The 16142-nt window shown below is 41.1% G+C and overlaps 1 protein-coding gene across 19 annotated transcripts in view; it reads right to left on the bottom strand.

Annotated features, from left to right (window-relative positions):
• OSBPL6 (oxysterol binding protein like 6) overlaps positions 1-15862 on the bottom strand; it is a 213564-nt gene extending 197702 nt beyond the window's left edge. For 18 of the 19 annotated variants that reach the window (XM_053215321.1, XM_027055407.2, XM_027055408.2 and 15 more), the window contains exon 1: positions 15705-15862. The gene's annotated coding sequence lies outside the window, so the exon portion shown is untranslated. The remainder of the gene's footprint in view (positions 1-15704) is intronic. The other variant, XM_027055409.2, reaches the window with a different exon arrangement.
• Positions 15863-16142: the final 280 nt, after the last annotated feature.

Below are 16142 nucleotides of genomic sequence, written 5' to 3'. Positions count from 1 at the left end.
AAATCCTGTATCTTTGAGCTATCATGTACTCATTCATCCCACAAATATTAAACACCCATCATGAACTAGGTTCTAGGAATACAGCAATAACTAAGCTAGACAATGAAAGTTAGGAGACAAAAAAAAAAATCACCAAATAAACATATAAGGAAGATGTTCTCAGACTAGGATGCACGGGGGTGTGATAAACAGACATCAGCGGAGTGCTGCGGAGGGCCTCTCTGATATTTGAGCTGACATGGGAAAGGTGAGGAGGAGCCCAGGGGGGAAAGGTGTTCTAAAGGAAGAAAAAGAACAAGTGCCAAGACCATGGAGTGGGACTAATCCAGGTTTATTAAAAGAACAGCAACAAGGTCACTGTGGCTGGTCATCAGTAAAAGTTGGGTCTTCACAGCTCTGCATCTAAAACACCTTGAAGCTACTGAACAATTATTATTTAAAATTGGTTAAGAGCCCAGGCTTCAGAGCCAGAGAGGTTTGACTCTACCTTGGTCACTTTCTGCAGGTGGACTGTGAGTTGGTTACCTCCTGCCTGGACCATAGCTTCCTCATCCATAAGATGGAAGTAACAATAGCTACTGCAAGAGCATCTGCAAGGCTTTAAACAAGAGGATAATCATCTCAAATGTTTAGGAGAATGCTTGCCAGACAAAAAATGCTAAACAAATGGTAGCTAGTCTTAAAAGTGCCCTTTAGAGAATTAGAGAAGAAAGAAAGAAAGAAAGAAAGAAAGAAAGAAAGAAAGAAAGAAAGAAAGAAAGAAAGAAAGAAAGAAAACTAGAAATTTTACTATATATGAATCACATCAATATAAATAAATGTATCTTATCTGAATTGGTGCTTCCTTTGGTTTAATGTCATGTCCCAGAAATTCTATTATATGCTATTTTGTCAAGAAAAGTCAATAAATCCCCAACCAAATCTCTCTGACCCCAGGAAGGATGAGGAGGGAATGCTTTTCATGGTCTTTCTTTAAACCTCCTTCTCTGTGAGTCTTCTGTTATATTTGTGATAGCCCATTTCTCTTCCTAAAAGTTCTTCCCTGCCTTGACTCAGGGACATGACTCTCAGTCTTTCACCTATCCATCTATCTGTTCCTCCTCTACCCCAGACTTCTCCTTCTGGTCTTCCCACTCCCTAAAAATGTCATCTGTTCCTAAACTTTTATCCATGCCCCTCTTAACCACAAAACCTCCTGGGATACCACACAGCACTAAATCACATTCTTGGTGTGACACTTAACCTCATTACATTTGATATTACACTAAGTTATATCTTATCTCCCATATTGGAAGGGCAGGTTCTTCAAAGCAGGATTGACAGCTAAATCATCTTTATTTCTCCCTTTAGACCTAACAAAACCTCTTGAACATAGTCGTTTTTATCAGTAACTACGTGGGCAAGCATATAAAATACTTTTAACAGATTAGTAACATTAAAACAGAGCCTTAGAAATACTGTTGGCAATTTTCTTATCTCTCTCAAATTAGCTTTTGATCTGTAACAAGGCATAAAAGACATTATGACTGTATTTACATTTTACATAGTAAGTTTCTAACTAATGAATAATGTAGTTAATTTTCCATTAACATGGTGTTACGTAGCACTTACTATGTACCCTGTTCTTAGAAATGTATATGCCTTCACGCATTCTATCCTCCTAACAATCCTCTGTGTTAGGCACTATTTTTATATTTTCCATTTTAGGAAACTAAAGCAAAGAGGAGCCAATGGACTTTATTCAAAGTCACACAACTGGACAAAGCCAAGCCAGGATTTGAACCCAGGCAGCCTTGGCCCCAGTCTGTGCTTATTAACACTAAGCCTTACCTAAACAGCCACTCTCTGGAACAATCTAATTTTACATAAGCATTTTTTAACCCATCTAGAACTTTTACAGAAGCTTGCTATTCATAAATAACATTTTTTTCTATAATATAAACAAATATATCTGTATTAACCACATCAAAGTTCTGGCTAAAGTATGCATATACAATACACTAATGCAAGTATCATAGTACCAATTTCACATTAAATAGTGCAATATTTTAAGTTACCTCATCTTAACTTCTGAATGTTACCAATCTAACACGGAATATTCTTCAGTCTCCTGGCAAATTTATATTTTCATATAGATTTTTCTGTATTCTGAATCAATTTTTAAATTCAAGAAAACTAAGAATTTTCATGAATATGTAACATAAATCACACTAATGGTTCTTAGCATTAGTGTCACAGAGGACAACTATAATAATTCTATAATCTTGTTGAAAATGACAATTTAATATATGATGTTAGATTTTTAAAGGCTATACTTAGCCTTAATTAATTTACCTCTAGAAAATAATCTCCATTACTACAAAGTCTGCTTAATTCCCAGATGTTATACTTAGAGCTTTTAGATTAATAAATCCAAAAATAGTAGAGAATTCTATTATTAAAATGCAAAACAAACTTTTAATGAACAAAATTCTTAAAATATCATAAGCCACTGCTTGTAGGTCTGATTTCTCAGCAGTTAATTTTTAAAGAAAAATTGTTTCAGTCTTTGCCTCACCAAAAGTAAAAACATCCAAGAGTATTCAAAAGTAAAATCCTATTGACTAATCATAAAAGTAACCTGCCAAGGGGCACCTGGGTGGCTGTTGGTTAAACGTCTGACTCTTGATTTCGGCTCAGGTCATGATTTCATGGTTTGTGGGTTCAGCTCTGCATCCACTGAAAGCACGGAGCCTGCTTGGGATTTTCTCTCCCTCTCTCTCTACCTATCCCCAGCGTGCTTTCTTTCTAAAGCACGAAACAAATCCTGGCAGGAAAGGATCTGGACCCAGATTTGTTCACAACCTGCTCTTTCCCATCCTTCAAGTCCAGCTCAAATGTTTCCACCTAGCAAGGCCTTCTGCCTGGACAGTTCACCCAAATAAGTCATTGTTATGGATTGAATTGTATCCCCCCAAAAGATATGCCAAATTCCTACCCCCCCCCCATACCTCAGAATGTGACCTCATTCAGAAATAAAATTGTTGCAATGTAAGTAGTTAAGATGAGGTCATACTGGAGTAGGATTAGCTCTTAATCCATCATGACCAGTGTCCTTATTCAAAGAGGAGACACACAAACACAGAGAAGGCCATGGGAAGAAGGTAAGCAGAGACTGAGTTATGCCACAGCAAGTCAAGGAACGCCTGGGGTCACCAGAAGGTAGAGGAGACAAGGAGAGACACATCTTGATTTTGGACTTCTAGCATCTAGCACTGAGAAAGTACATTTCTACTGTTTTAAGCCACCCAGTTCCTGGTGCTTTATTACGGCAGGGCTAGGAAACTAATATACCCACCACCACTATTAACTGCTCTCTGACCCATCAGTCACTTTCCTTGTCCTTACAGTTCTCAATGGTATCTAAAACGGCAAATGACTGTCTTTTATTTTTCAGTTACTTTTACTGACTGCCTTCCTTCATTAGAACATCAGCCTCATGAGCGAAGAGGCCTTTTCTGACCTCAAAGCAGAGCCTGGCACACAGTAGGTGATCAAGAAATATTCTGTTAAATAAATTGATGACCTTGAGAAAGATGACAGGATTAAAGAATGCCAAATGATCATTCACCTCCCACACTCTCAGCAAGTATAAACTGGCCCTAAAAAAGAAGCTGCTGTTTTACTTGGGAGGACAAAATCCGCAAGGGGCGGCCAAAGGGAAGACCCATGGTGGAACAGGAACAAGAAGGAGCCTCTGAGTTGTAGGGGACAGTGACTGCTGTGGGGTTTCAGGAATGAGAAGGTAAGAGGGGGCAAGAAGGAAGTGATGGGAGAGAGAGACCTGTGTGTGGCAAGGGCAAGAGCCGGTGATGGAAGCTGAGAAGAGACAAAATGCCACTGGGTGGGGAGAGGGAAGGGCAGCATCCTTGCAACAGCCAGAGATGGGCTGACCTAGGGGACTGAGGGCTGCTTTACCCCAAGTTGGTTAGAAATCAGGATTTTCTACTTACTTAACAAACTAATTTTCAAAGAACCATAATAATGATAATTAAAAAGGATTGTAACAATTTTTAGAAAAAGTATTTTGCAACATGATTCCTACGATCATCACCAAAGTTTTCCTTTCCTTTAGAATAACTCATAACTATTCATATCATTGCTTATTAAATTCATATCAGCATATTATTGTTCCTCCCAAAGCTATGACCCACTAACTATTCAGTTGCTACCTTGGCTTTCTCCGTCTTACTAATCTCTACCTTAATATTCAGCATCCTTTTGTGGGCTTTAAGATGGCAAAGGCATGATGAAACAATCCCCCTAAAGAAAGCATGTGTTTAACAGTAGAGCACCAGAAAAGGTTTTAGAGATTATAAAAATATTCCGAGGAATGGATATTTCAAGGTATGAAGGGGAGAGTCTTATCTATACAACAAGGAGGGTGGAAGAGACCAGTGATTCTTAGAACGAGCTCCCAAAACCAAGGGCACTTTAAAAAACGTATATTCTGGGGGCGCCTGGGTGGTTCAGTCAGTTAAGCGTCCGACTTCGGCTCAGGTCATGATCTCGCGGTCCGTGAGTTCAAGCCCCGCTTCAGGCTCTGTGCTGACGGCTCAGAGCCTGGAGCCTGTTTCAGATTCTGTGTCTCCCTCTCTCTGACCCTCCCCCATTCATGCTCTGTCTCTGTCTCAAAAACAAATAAACGTTAAAAAAAATTTTTTTTAAATAAAAAACGCATATTCTGGGGCACCTGGGTGGCTCGATCGGTTGAGCGTCCGACTCTTGGTTTCGGCTCAGGTCATGATCTCACATTTCGTGGGTTCAAGTCTTGCATCAGACTCCACACTGACAGCGCAGAGTCTGCGTGAGATTCTCTCTCTCCCTCTGTCTGCCCCTCCCCCCCTTTTCCCTTTCTCTCAAATAAATAAACTTAAAAAAATAAAAATGCATATTCCTAGACACCGTATCACACCTCAGGAAAAATGGCTGCGACCCGTACATGACATTTTTCTCTGTGCTACCACTGTAAACCACCTCTGAGGGAGTCAGAGTAGCAATTAATACCATCTCCATGTCTGCATTCTTGCAGCCTCAGGTTTCTGCCACCATCTCCTTCAATGTCTCCTCTCTCTGAACTCTCATCTGCACCCTGTTCCTAATCAGCGTTCCTTGGGTCTCCCTCCCAGTGAGAACAGTTAGCTGGGAGCCCAGTGGCAAGACCAGGGACACCAAGCAAACCGATGCATGACAACTCTGTCCCAAAGGGCAACCACTTGTGATTTCCCTCCTCTTTGGACTGTAGCCTGTCAGAGTAGTAGTAAGGGTGAGTCTTCATGGCAACTACCATGTTCAGTCCAGAATGGGCCCCCCATTTCCAAAGCAATGCTATTGGTTACAACTACTCAACATTCTTGATCAGTACAACTGATCCTCAAGACTTTATTGAAATATAATGGACAGACAATATACTATTCATTTTAAGTGTACATCATATGATCTGACATTTTTATACATTATGAAATGATCCCACTTATTAGTCTAGTTACCTTCTGTCACCATACAAAGCTGTTACAATATTAGTAACTATATTCCCTATGCTGTACATTGCATCCCCATGACTGAAATATCTTATAACTGAAGTTTGCACCTCTTAAAGAAATATTAAAATTAACTTGGTTTGAATAGATAATATGTTCATATGCTTAAAAATTCAAAAGTAAGGGATATACTAAATAAGTGTCCTAAGTAAGTGTCCTTCCATCCCCACCCAAATGTCCAATTTTCTTCCCCAGAGTCAATCACTGTTAGCAATTCCTTGTGTCATCTTCCAGAGACAGTCTTTTTAAAAAAAAAATTTTTTTTGTAACATTTATTCATTTTTGAGAGACAGAGTGCAAGCAGGGAAGGGGCAGGGAGAGGGAGACACAGAATCCCAAGCAGGCTCCAGGCTCTGAGCTGTCAGCACAGAGACCGACGTGGGGCTTGAACTCACAAGCTGTGAGATCAGGACCTGAGCCAAAGTCAAAGTTGACTTAATCAACTGAGTCACCCCAGTGCCCTAGACATAGTCTTTACACATAAACACATATTTATAAACTCATATTTAATACCAATGGCCATATACCACTCTGTACCTTGATTTGTTCCCTTATTATATCTTAGAGATCATTCCATATCAGCAAATATAAAATAATCTCACTCTTTTTAACAGCTACCTAGTTTTGTTTCTGCTCATAATTTTTTAACCAATCCCATATGAATAGATATTTAGCTTTCCCTAAGTCTTTTGCCATTACAGACAATGTTGCAATGGACATCTTTGTGCAAATTTGTTTCGGATGTACAAGTAGAACTATAGAAAAATTTCTTATTAGTCAGTCAGAGAAAGACAAATATCATATGACTTCACTCCTATGAGGACTTTAAGACACAGAACAGATGAACACAAGGGAAGGGAAGCAAAAATAATATAAAAATAGGGAGGAGGACAAAACATAAAAGACTCTTAAATATGAAGAACAGAGGGTTACTGGAGGGGTTGTGGGAGGGGGGATGGGCTAAATGGGTAGGGGCATTAAGGAATCTACTCCCGAAATCATTGTTGCACTATATGCTAACTTGGATGTAAATTTAAAAAAAAAAATAAAAAAATAAATGCTTAAAAAATACAAATAAATTAAAAATATAAAATAAAAAAAGAACAAAAAAAAATTTCTTAGATTTTCCAGGATGAGAAGGTAGGTGAGTTTTTAATTTTGGTATCCATAGATGCTGTACCATTTTGTACCCCTATCAATAGTATATGAGCCTTTCAGCTTCCCTAAAGCCTTGCCACCATAAGGGATTAATAAACATCAAAGATCTTTGCCAACTTAATAGGTTAAATAGTTTAAAATTGCATTTCTCTTATCATGAGTTAATTTCATCTTTTTAAGCACCATTTGTAATTCCTTTTCTGTGAACTATTTGTTTGTTCCTTTGCCCCCTCTTTCCTGTTAGATTAACAGTTATTTTTCTTGTTGATCTATAGGAGCTCTTTGGATATTGAGGAATTATGCCTTGTCTGTGACATGATACAGTTTCTTTCTCATGTGGCCATGTTTATCTTCTCTCTGTACAGATAATATTGTTCCTTAAATGGAATTTAGTTTATCACCACTTATCTTACTTATTCTGCATTCTTCAAGATAGTTCAAAGTTGATTTTTTTTGTTAAGTGTAGAGGCAGATATCTTCCCTTGTATCTGATTTCCATCAGCTGGGACTGAAATGAGACTATAAGACAAGCTGGGATAGAATACCCATGTCCTTCCCTCCCTGACCTTCCTCCTCCATCACCCTGAGCTCTTTCAGACCTTGCTTGCTGCTCTCTCACTTTCTTCACCAAGTTTCACGTGAACCCTACATTTGCTTGGCCTACCTTGGAGCTCACACTCTTTTTATAGTTCTTGCTTCCATTTGAAGTTTACTGAGATCAAAAAGAATTTCATTAATGTCTTTTCATAATCAACATGCCATTCAAACTGTGCTGCTTTTTCTATTCTAGGAAAATTATACAACAAAAACTGCTCAGATTGTTGCCTGATGGGGTGCGAATATGCAAAAGATTGTCTAGCTGCTACAGATAAACAGAAAGCAAAAATGTTATCTTAATTTAAAATAAAAAAAATCAGACTTCATCTCCAGAAATGACATGAAACAATTTTTTTTTAATTTTTTGTGTTCCTTTAGATACTTTATTCTTGAAACTCTAGTCATGATAGTTTGTTACTTATAGCAACATTGTACAATATACAAAAAATCAAAGTAGCTTGTTCAAATTAGGATAAAACTTAGGTACTGTATAGAAGATGTAAAATAAACCTATGGCTAAAAATCGAGGCCAGGTTTATTTTAGGTTTGACTTTTGAAAAAAAAAAAAAGGTTCTAAAAATACACTGCTGTTGTTCTCCCTTCTACTTCCACACTCTTTTCAAAAAGTGGGTAGGTCTGTCTCAAGATCTATGGTGAGAACTGCCTCAATATGATGCAAGATCAAAAAGTAGAAGTTAATGTTCTATTCCTGACTCCATTCCCTCCACACGTTGATTGTCTCTTATATTAGCATATGGAAAGAGAATGACAAAGGAAAAGAGATAGAAAAGTACACAGCACTGGATAATTTAATTTTTCTCTATCCTTTCCTGTCCATGGAGTTAAAAGACAAAGCTATGAGTATCAAAACAGCAAACAGCCAAAATTTTTGAATAATGATATTTGTAGTGTTCATTCTTCTCATCATACCCTCAGAACAAAGTCTTTTTTCTAAACCCACCCCCCCAAAATTAAAAATGGATATATGTATGATTTCACTTTCTATACCAGACATTCAAGAAGGAGAATGATGCAAAAGAGGATTAAAATTCCACTGGAGAGGTTGCTATCGGTTCATTTTCTCATTCATTTACCCATAATTTAGGGAAGAGCATTATTTCCTGTTATCCCCAACAGAAGCAAATTCTTTGGCACATTATCTTCTAGCTATATTTGTACATGGGGCTTGCACCTCACTGGGCAAATCTCTAAGCCTCAGGTTATCCACCTGGAAAACAGGAGAGGCTGGAAAAGAAGATGTTTTTTGTTTGTTTTAAGATTTATTTATTTTTGAGAGAGAGCACAAACAGGGAAGGGGAAGAGAGGGGGACGGAAGACCTGAAGCAGGCTCTGTGCTGACAGCAGTGAGCCCATTGCAGGGCTTGAACTCACAAACTGTGAGATCATGACGTGAGCCAAAGCTGAACGCTCAACCACCTGAGCCACCCAGGTGCCCCCGGAGTAGAAGATCTCTTAAACTTCTTTCAGCTCTAACATCTTATGAATCAATATGAAGGTCATTCAAGCAGCAACACATCAAGCAAAGATAAGTATTTCTAGTGCCTGAGTATTTTCTTCATATATTTTATAAATTCATATATAGGTTTTCTTGAGTAGAAAAAAATATAATCCATCGTCTCTAAAGCAGAAGATAATTCTTGGTGTATTGATCATGAATTTTTTGCACCCAGCGTCAACACTGGTGAAACACATTCAAAGTACAATCTGCCAGTATCTTATTTAAAAGTACTTATTTAGGGGTGCCTGGGTGGCTCAGTCAGTTGAGCATCCGACTTCGGCTTGGGTCGTGATCTCGCGGTCTGTGGGTTTGAGCCCCGTGTCGGGCTTTGTGCTGACAGCTCAGAGCCTGGAGCCTGCTTCGGATTCTGTGTCTCCCTCTCTCTCTGCCCCTCTCCTGCTCATGCTCTGTCTCTCTGTCTCTCTCTCTCTCTCTGTCAAAAATAAATATAAACATTAAAAAAAAAAATTTTAAGGTACTTATTTAAACTTACTTTTACGTAAACTTGTTTACATATTTACTTATTTAAACTTATTTGAAGTTTAAGAACCTAGTCACCTACTTAACACTCTCTCTAACCCAATTTTCCCTTAGATAGTCCTGGATATTCAGCTACTTGGCTTGGCCTCCTCTCTAGCTCTGCTGTTTGACAGCTTACTGCAGATTTGGAGACACTGGCCTTGTTAGATGGAATACCATCACAAAGGGTAGGTTTTACTTTCATAAACTGCCAAAGCAGTAGCAGAAAGAGTCATCGGATTGTTCTGCTTTCTTTAGTTAATGTAATCCTTACAGTTTACAGATATTTAACATTTACATTATAATTTATTCTAGTATAAAAACTATACTAAGGGGCACCTGGCTGGCTCAGTCGAAAGAGCATGTGACTCTTGATCTCAGGGTCATGAGTTCAAGCCCCAGGTTGGGGTTAGAGATTACTAAGAAACAGAGATAAACTTTCAAAAAAAAAAAATAGGACTGATTTTAAAAACTACACTACTGTACCAAGTAAGTGAACATAAACTCAAAGAGAAAGGGTTCATATAACTCAACAGGAACATCATCTTGAGACCACCATGATTCAGTATATTCAATTCCCTATAGTACTATGTTGGATCTTTTAATAGACATTCATATTTGTCTATTTTCTATTTTTCCCTTTAAAAACCAATTCAGCACTAGGACACACTCCATTCGTTACACATCTGACTTCACTCACCCAGCTCTCCCTTTCCTGATCCCTTTCTCCTATTTGACAACATTTAAGTGTCCATGACAAAAGGACTTACCATGAGTTTAAAACCTTCTGCTTTAAAAAGCCGATAAAACAGAAGTACATTTAAAGTAACTGTTCTTTGCAGGCACTGCATTTTTTTCCCCATAGCACTCTCAATTCAAGGAGGTCTAAACATAAATCTGGAAAAAGTTTAAGGAACAAAAGAAAAAATAGATACTTCATGCAAATTCTAAAACCAAAGCCAGATCCACCCCACACACATGCATACATATTCAATAGTGACTTGTTTTTGGTAGATTCTGTTTTGGGTAGGTCCCTGAGGGCAGAAAGGTTTACGACCCAACACTTAATATGGTGTCTGGTACATAGTAGGTGCTCAGTGAATGAAGGCTACGTGAATGAAGAAGAAAGGCACTTGATGGCCCATGTCACCTTCACATAAGACCCACAGACTCTGGTCACTTCTCTGTGAAAGTGATCAGCTCAGGGTTTGGTAACTGAATGGATGGATGCAAAACTGCCTCCAAAGTTCTTGGAAACTCAGAACCATGCCAGAAACCATGCCAATTTCACTAACTGAGATGTGTATCATGTCAGTTATCCCTAAAATTAATTTTAGCTCATTGTTTTGACCAAAGCTACTAAGTCCACCCTGGTTTTCAAATCATTAAATATTTGTATCTATTGAGGGAATGTGGGGAAGGTGTAGCTGAAGCAAGGAATGTGACTAATCATTCACATGAGAGAGTAGAGAGAGAGTCCTATACTCTCTTAGGAGCTTTTAGATCATTTCTGACTATAATGGTAAGCAACAACCTTTTTCCTTTGGAAGGTCTATCTTTTCCTTTTTCTTTTTTTCTTTAAGATACTGCCACATTTCCATTCAACTGCTGTTGGAACCACCAGCAAGATGTCAAGATGTTCTCCAAATCACTATGCCAAGGAAAGGCAACTGAGGACTAGATTGCCTTGGAGAAAACTATACAGCCACTAATCATTGTATCAGCTGGTGCGAAATCAGTGAGAAAATAACATTAGAGAGGATGACAAGACATCAAGAAATATATGTAAAATCAGAAAAGGAATTTTAAAATATGATGAGAAAATGCTGAATACCTATCATAATATTTACAAATTAAAATGCCAGCTGTGGGGTGCCTGGGTGGCTCAGTCGGTTGGGCGTCCGACTTCAGCTCAGGTCATGATCTTGCGGTCTGTGAGTTCAAGCCCCGCGTCGGGCTCTGTGCTGACAGCTCAGAGCCTGGAGCCTATTTCAGATTCTGTGCCTCCCTCTCTCTGACCCTCCTCTGTTCATGCTCTGTCTCTCTCTGTCTCAAAACATTAAAAAACGTTAAAAAACATTAAAAAAATTAAAGAAAAAAGAAAAAATGCCAGCTAAAATAGTATTCAATCAAAGTGACCCTATATATTATCCCAGAATAGCCCTAGAAATAAAAAGCCTTATCCTGTCCCCACAGGAGGGCACAAGCAACTCTTTATTATAATGAAGAGAACCTAAAAGATTGAAACCCTTTATCTTTTTCAATGGAGTATATATCAGAGAATATAAACGCATGCGCCATTACTTTCCAACATTAGATGGCAAATAGCATGAAAGCAAACATGAGCCCTAAAGACTCTAGTCCCTCAATCACATCTTGTTCCCTGCACCCATGGGAAGTGGCCATTAGTATCTTCGTTTTAGATGTGCCATAACTGAAGATCAGAGGGGTTTTTCCCCCCAAATTACATACAACTAGTAAACTGTCCAGAAAGATCTGATTTCAACCCTTGTGGTTGTGATGCCAGTACACTCTCAATTCCATGAACCCTACTCACTGCCAATGCCAAAACATCTTCTTCACACCTTAAACCATTAATCCTTAACCTCCTTTACACAAGTAAATAAAAAATTACACAGATGAATTTTATGTACACTTCCCTCTCAGATAATCTTCCACGTGCAACAGATACATCATTAGAAAATCACATTCTTCACTGTGAGTGTCCTAACTGCCCACCAGCTCCATGCTCACATTTTCAAACATGAGCTTGAATATCTATTACCCCACACTTGACACGTCTAAATCCTATTAAAATCTCCTACCACAACTTCTCTATTTCTTTTAATTATAGTGAAACATCTTTGACTCCTTCCTCCTCTTCTTATTTAGGATCTTAAGTCTTGGATTCTCCTCCCAATGTCTTTTAAAATCCATTCTTTCCTTTTAGTTCTCGCCAAGTGGAGAACTCTCATCTCAATCAGCCAGGTATTCCTAGCCAGTATCCTGCCTGAATCTCTCCCCCTTCCACCCTGCCAATCTATCAGTTTTCCAGACTTTTTAATAAACTCTTAGAGTGGTTCACTGTTGGAAAATTTCCCATGGCTGTTTCCACTTGTGTTCACTTCCTCTGTCCAAGATGGCTGAAGTTCCTCTTCTCAGCAAGGCCACTTCCTGCTCATCTTCCCTGTAAGCCTCTGCTGTGAACTCTATGCAATACATGCCTATGCACAGGGACTGCTTCCCTGTCCCTCAGCTGACATCTTGTGGGTCTTTTAATACAGTAGCCTGTTCTGCCTTGTGTTAACTCTATATTGTCCTTATTTTCTTTTTCCTTAGAATTTTAAGTTATTACTGATCTATGCATGACCCCCTTTTTTAAAAAAAATTATAATGATCACTTAAGAACTTACCACCAACTCTAACTACTAGATCATTACCAATAACTTACATCCATCTGTGTGTTCCTCCTCATGACATCTGCCTGGTCCTCCCAGAAGACAACTGCTATCCTAGGTTTTAAGTTTATCATTCTCTTGCTTTAAAACAAACTAAGTAACTAACATGCATTTCAACACATACACATATATAAATGCTTGTTTGTATTTGATGATTTGTGTTTGCTTATTTCCCTGGCTTGTGTAAATTAGTATAACAATTTTGGGAAATAATTTGGCAATGTCTAGTAAGTTGAACTCACACATCCTACAAATCAACAATTCTGTACAGTGGTATTTACCCAAAAGAAACACTTGCACTGTGCCCCGGGAAACATGAATGATCAGAGAAGCACACCTAGAAATTTTTTTTTTAAGTAGAAACAAAAAAAGGCCATTGGCAGAACAGGGAAACATATTACTATAGACACATAATGGAATAATGTGCAGCAATGAAAGTGAATGAACTACAGCTGTATACAACATGGATGAATCTTGGTGACAATATGTTCAATGGAAAAAAATTACCAGAAGTCAATGGGTAGTATGAGACCTTTTTTGGAAGATTAAAAACAAAATAAAAAAAAAGTATTATAATTATTACTTAACCTTTGCAGTTAAAAAAAAAAATCTTTCTTTTGAGAATTCATGACTTATCTGCCCAAACTAGTCTACAAATTCTTGAAGGCAGATTCATCTTTATTTCTCATGTGTATTTCCCACAGTGCCTACACCAATGTCTTGAACAGGTAGATGCTCAATAAGTTATTATCCATCGAATGACTACTGAATGCTACCTAAACAAGGCATTTTAATGAAATTTAAATCTTCTCCCTCATCCAGCAGATTCATGAATAAAGTCACATAAAACTTTTACCTACTTATGCATTAACCTAATTCTATTTCTGCAATGGTACTACAGATCTCCAACCACACATATTTCATCTTAGAAGGACTTCACCTTTCTTCTTGGAGTAAGGTAACATAAGGTAAATCAATCCAGGGACAAGAAAACTTATGAGATCCTGCAAAAGTTCGGCAGAATCACAGGACACTATACCAAGAAACATCTGATGAACCACCATGATTTGAAACTGAGACATCCCAAGAGGAATCCAGCCACTGAATGTACAATTGAGTCAATCAACATCAAAGTTGAAAATATGGGCAAAAACTGGATTTTTAGGTTTTCTAAAAGCAAAGATTTTCATTAGAAAATATTTTGTTTCCACTCTGAGGGGGAAAAAAAATTACTTCTTAGGGGGAAACACAGGAAATCCCGGGGTAAAAGAATAACCGGAATACTATTCCACCAACCAGGGCCTTCCTTCTAACTCAACGAGGACTATGCAGAGTCTCCATAGGTGATTAGAGGGGAGCTACACTGCAGCTTCCCTCCGACCTTGGGAACTCTGCTCACTCTGAGTTACTGCGAGGTCTCCCGTTTCATTTATTATTAGTCTTTGTATCTGCAATGCTGTAGCTTTGCTGAGGACTATCAACACTGTGAGCCTGCAGTACCCAAAACTGTAGAAATGCTTCCAAAAGCAAATGGGAGGGGAGGAGGGAGGAAAAATCACAACCAAGAGAAAAAAAAAGTTAATGACATGAAGACGGGATGTTTTTAAATTTCACCTTTGAAGAAAGACTGCATTTATTAATCAGCTCTGTGATCTACAACTAGCCGCTGGCAGGCAATTTATTTTTTAATTAAGAAAAGATGTCCAAGAAAAAATGATTTTGTTGTTTAGGAAAAACAAAACAAGACAAAAGTGAATATAACAATTTGCCAAAACTAGTCCAGCGATTTAAAAAAAGGAAATTCATATGGAGGAAACAACCTATAGGACTTTGCGTCTTGGAGAAAGAAAGAATCTGGCAACCCAGTGGGTTCACTTAGTTTCGTGTCATTTGCTTCATGTCCATTATGTAATGCTTTCCCCAGCTTTAGAGGTCTCTATGTTTAAGCTACCGTTCAGGTATATCACAGAATTGCCACAAAATCAGGATCTGGTCATAACTTTCAAAACCATCTTCAAAGGTGTCACGCAAATGTGTCTACAACAGTAGAGGCTTTTTGAAAAATCTGCTGGTGTCATTACTTCTTCCCGGCTTCCTCCCCAGGTCTCCCTACCCCTCCTCCCCCAGCATCCCCGGCGACACGATCTGCGGGCAGCTCCCGGCTCGATGCAGGGTAAGCACGTCTTAACTGCAATGCAAACGTTGTCCCGGTCTGAACCAGGGAAGGCAGACTCGGCCCTGGCTGGAGGTGTGGACCAAGGCTGCAGGGAAAGCTGCAGGGGAGCCAGCAGCGGGTGGACAGGGGTGCCCCGCGAGGGCAGTCCGCAGTGCACGCGCACAATAAAACCCAATGCACAACTTCCCCAGCCGCTCCTCTCGGCTGCCCGGATTCGCTGGGAGGTGCGGCGTAGGCGTTAGCTGGAGCAGGCGCGGGCGCCGGCGCTCTCACCGCGCGGGTTCGGTTCTCCGCTGACAATTACATCAGTCCTTCTCCCGGCCCCAGCTTCAATCTCCGGCAGCCGAGGGGGAGCGGGGGCGCGGGACAGCGCGGAGGAATGCGGCCGTGAGAGCCCGGCGGCCGGAATTCCCCAACCACGAGGGGGAAGGGAGGGCGGCGAACGGGGACCTTGACCCAGACACCCCCTCCCACCTTGGCCATAGGGCCGGACAGGCATCGCCGCCCCCGCCGCCCAGGCCCACCGGCCGGCCGGGGAAACCCCCAGGGGGCGACGACGCCTCGAGGGCCCAAAGCCCGGGTGCCCAGCCGCGCGTCCCTCCGAGTCCTCGGCCCTCCGGACGCGCACAATGCCCCCGGGCCGCGGTGCGGGCACCGCTGTGGCGGCTCCCGGGGTCCCCCTGCGCCAGGACACCTACCTGGAGGGCAAGCAGCGGCGCCGCCGAGTCTGCGGCGGCGGCGGCGGGAGGCGGCTCCGGCGGGCGGACGGGCGGGCGGACGAGCGCGCGGGCTGGCCGGGGAGCGGAGGCGCGGGCGCCGCCTGCGCGGAGCCGCGGACTCCAGCACCGACAGCGGCGGTGGCGGCGGTGCTGCGCCTCCAGTGGTCCGCCGCGCCGCAGCCCCTCCTCTCCCACGGGCGGGGCGCGCTGGCGGGGCGGCGCTCCCGGCTCCCCGCCCCCGGCTCCCGCTAGCCGCCCAGGCCGGAGCGGCCCCGGGGGCGGCGGGCTCTCCTGCTGCGCGCCCGCCCCGCCGGCCCCCTTCTCCGCGCCGCCCGCTGAGCTCCGGGCCGGGCTCGCCGAGCTTCCGACGCGCGGGATCCCACTGTCTGGCCTCACCCCCGGCCCGGCCCCCTGGGG

Source organism: Acinonyx jubatus, chromosome C1 (assembly GCF_027475565.1).
Source record: "Acinonyx jubatus isolate Ajub_Pintada_27869175 chromosome C1, VMU_Ajub_asm_v1.0, whole genome shotgun sequence".
Taxonomy (NCBI): Eukaryota; Metazoa; Chordata; class Mammalia; order Carnivora; family Felidae; genus Acinonyx; species Acinonyx jubatus.
The sequence above is the reverse complement of the archived record's forward strand: the minus strand, read 5'-3'. Positions and strand labels throughout refer to the sequence as shown.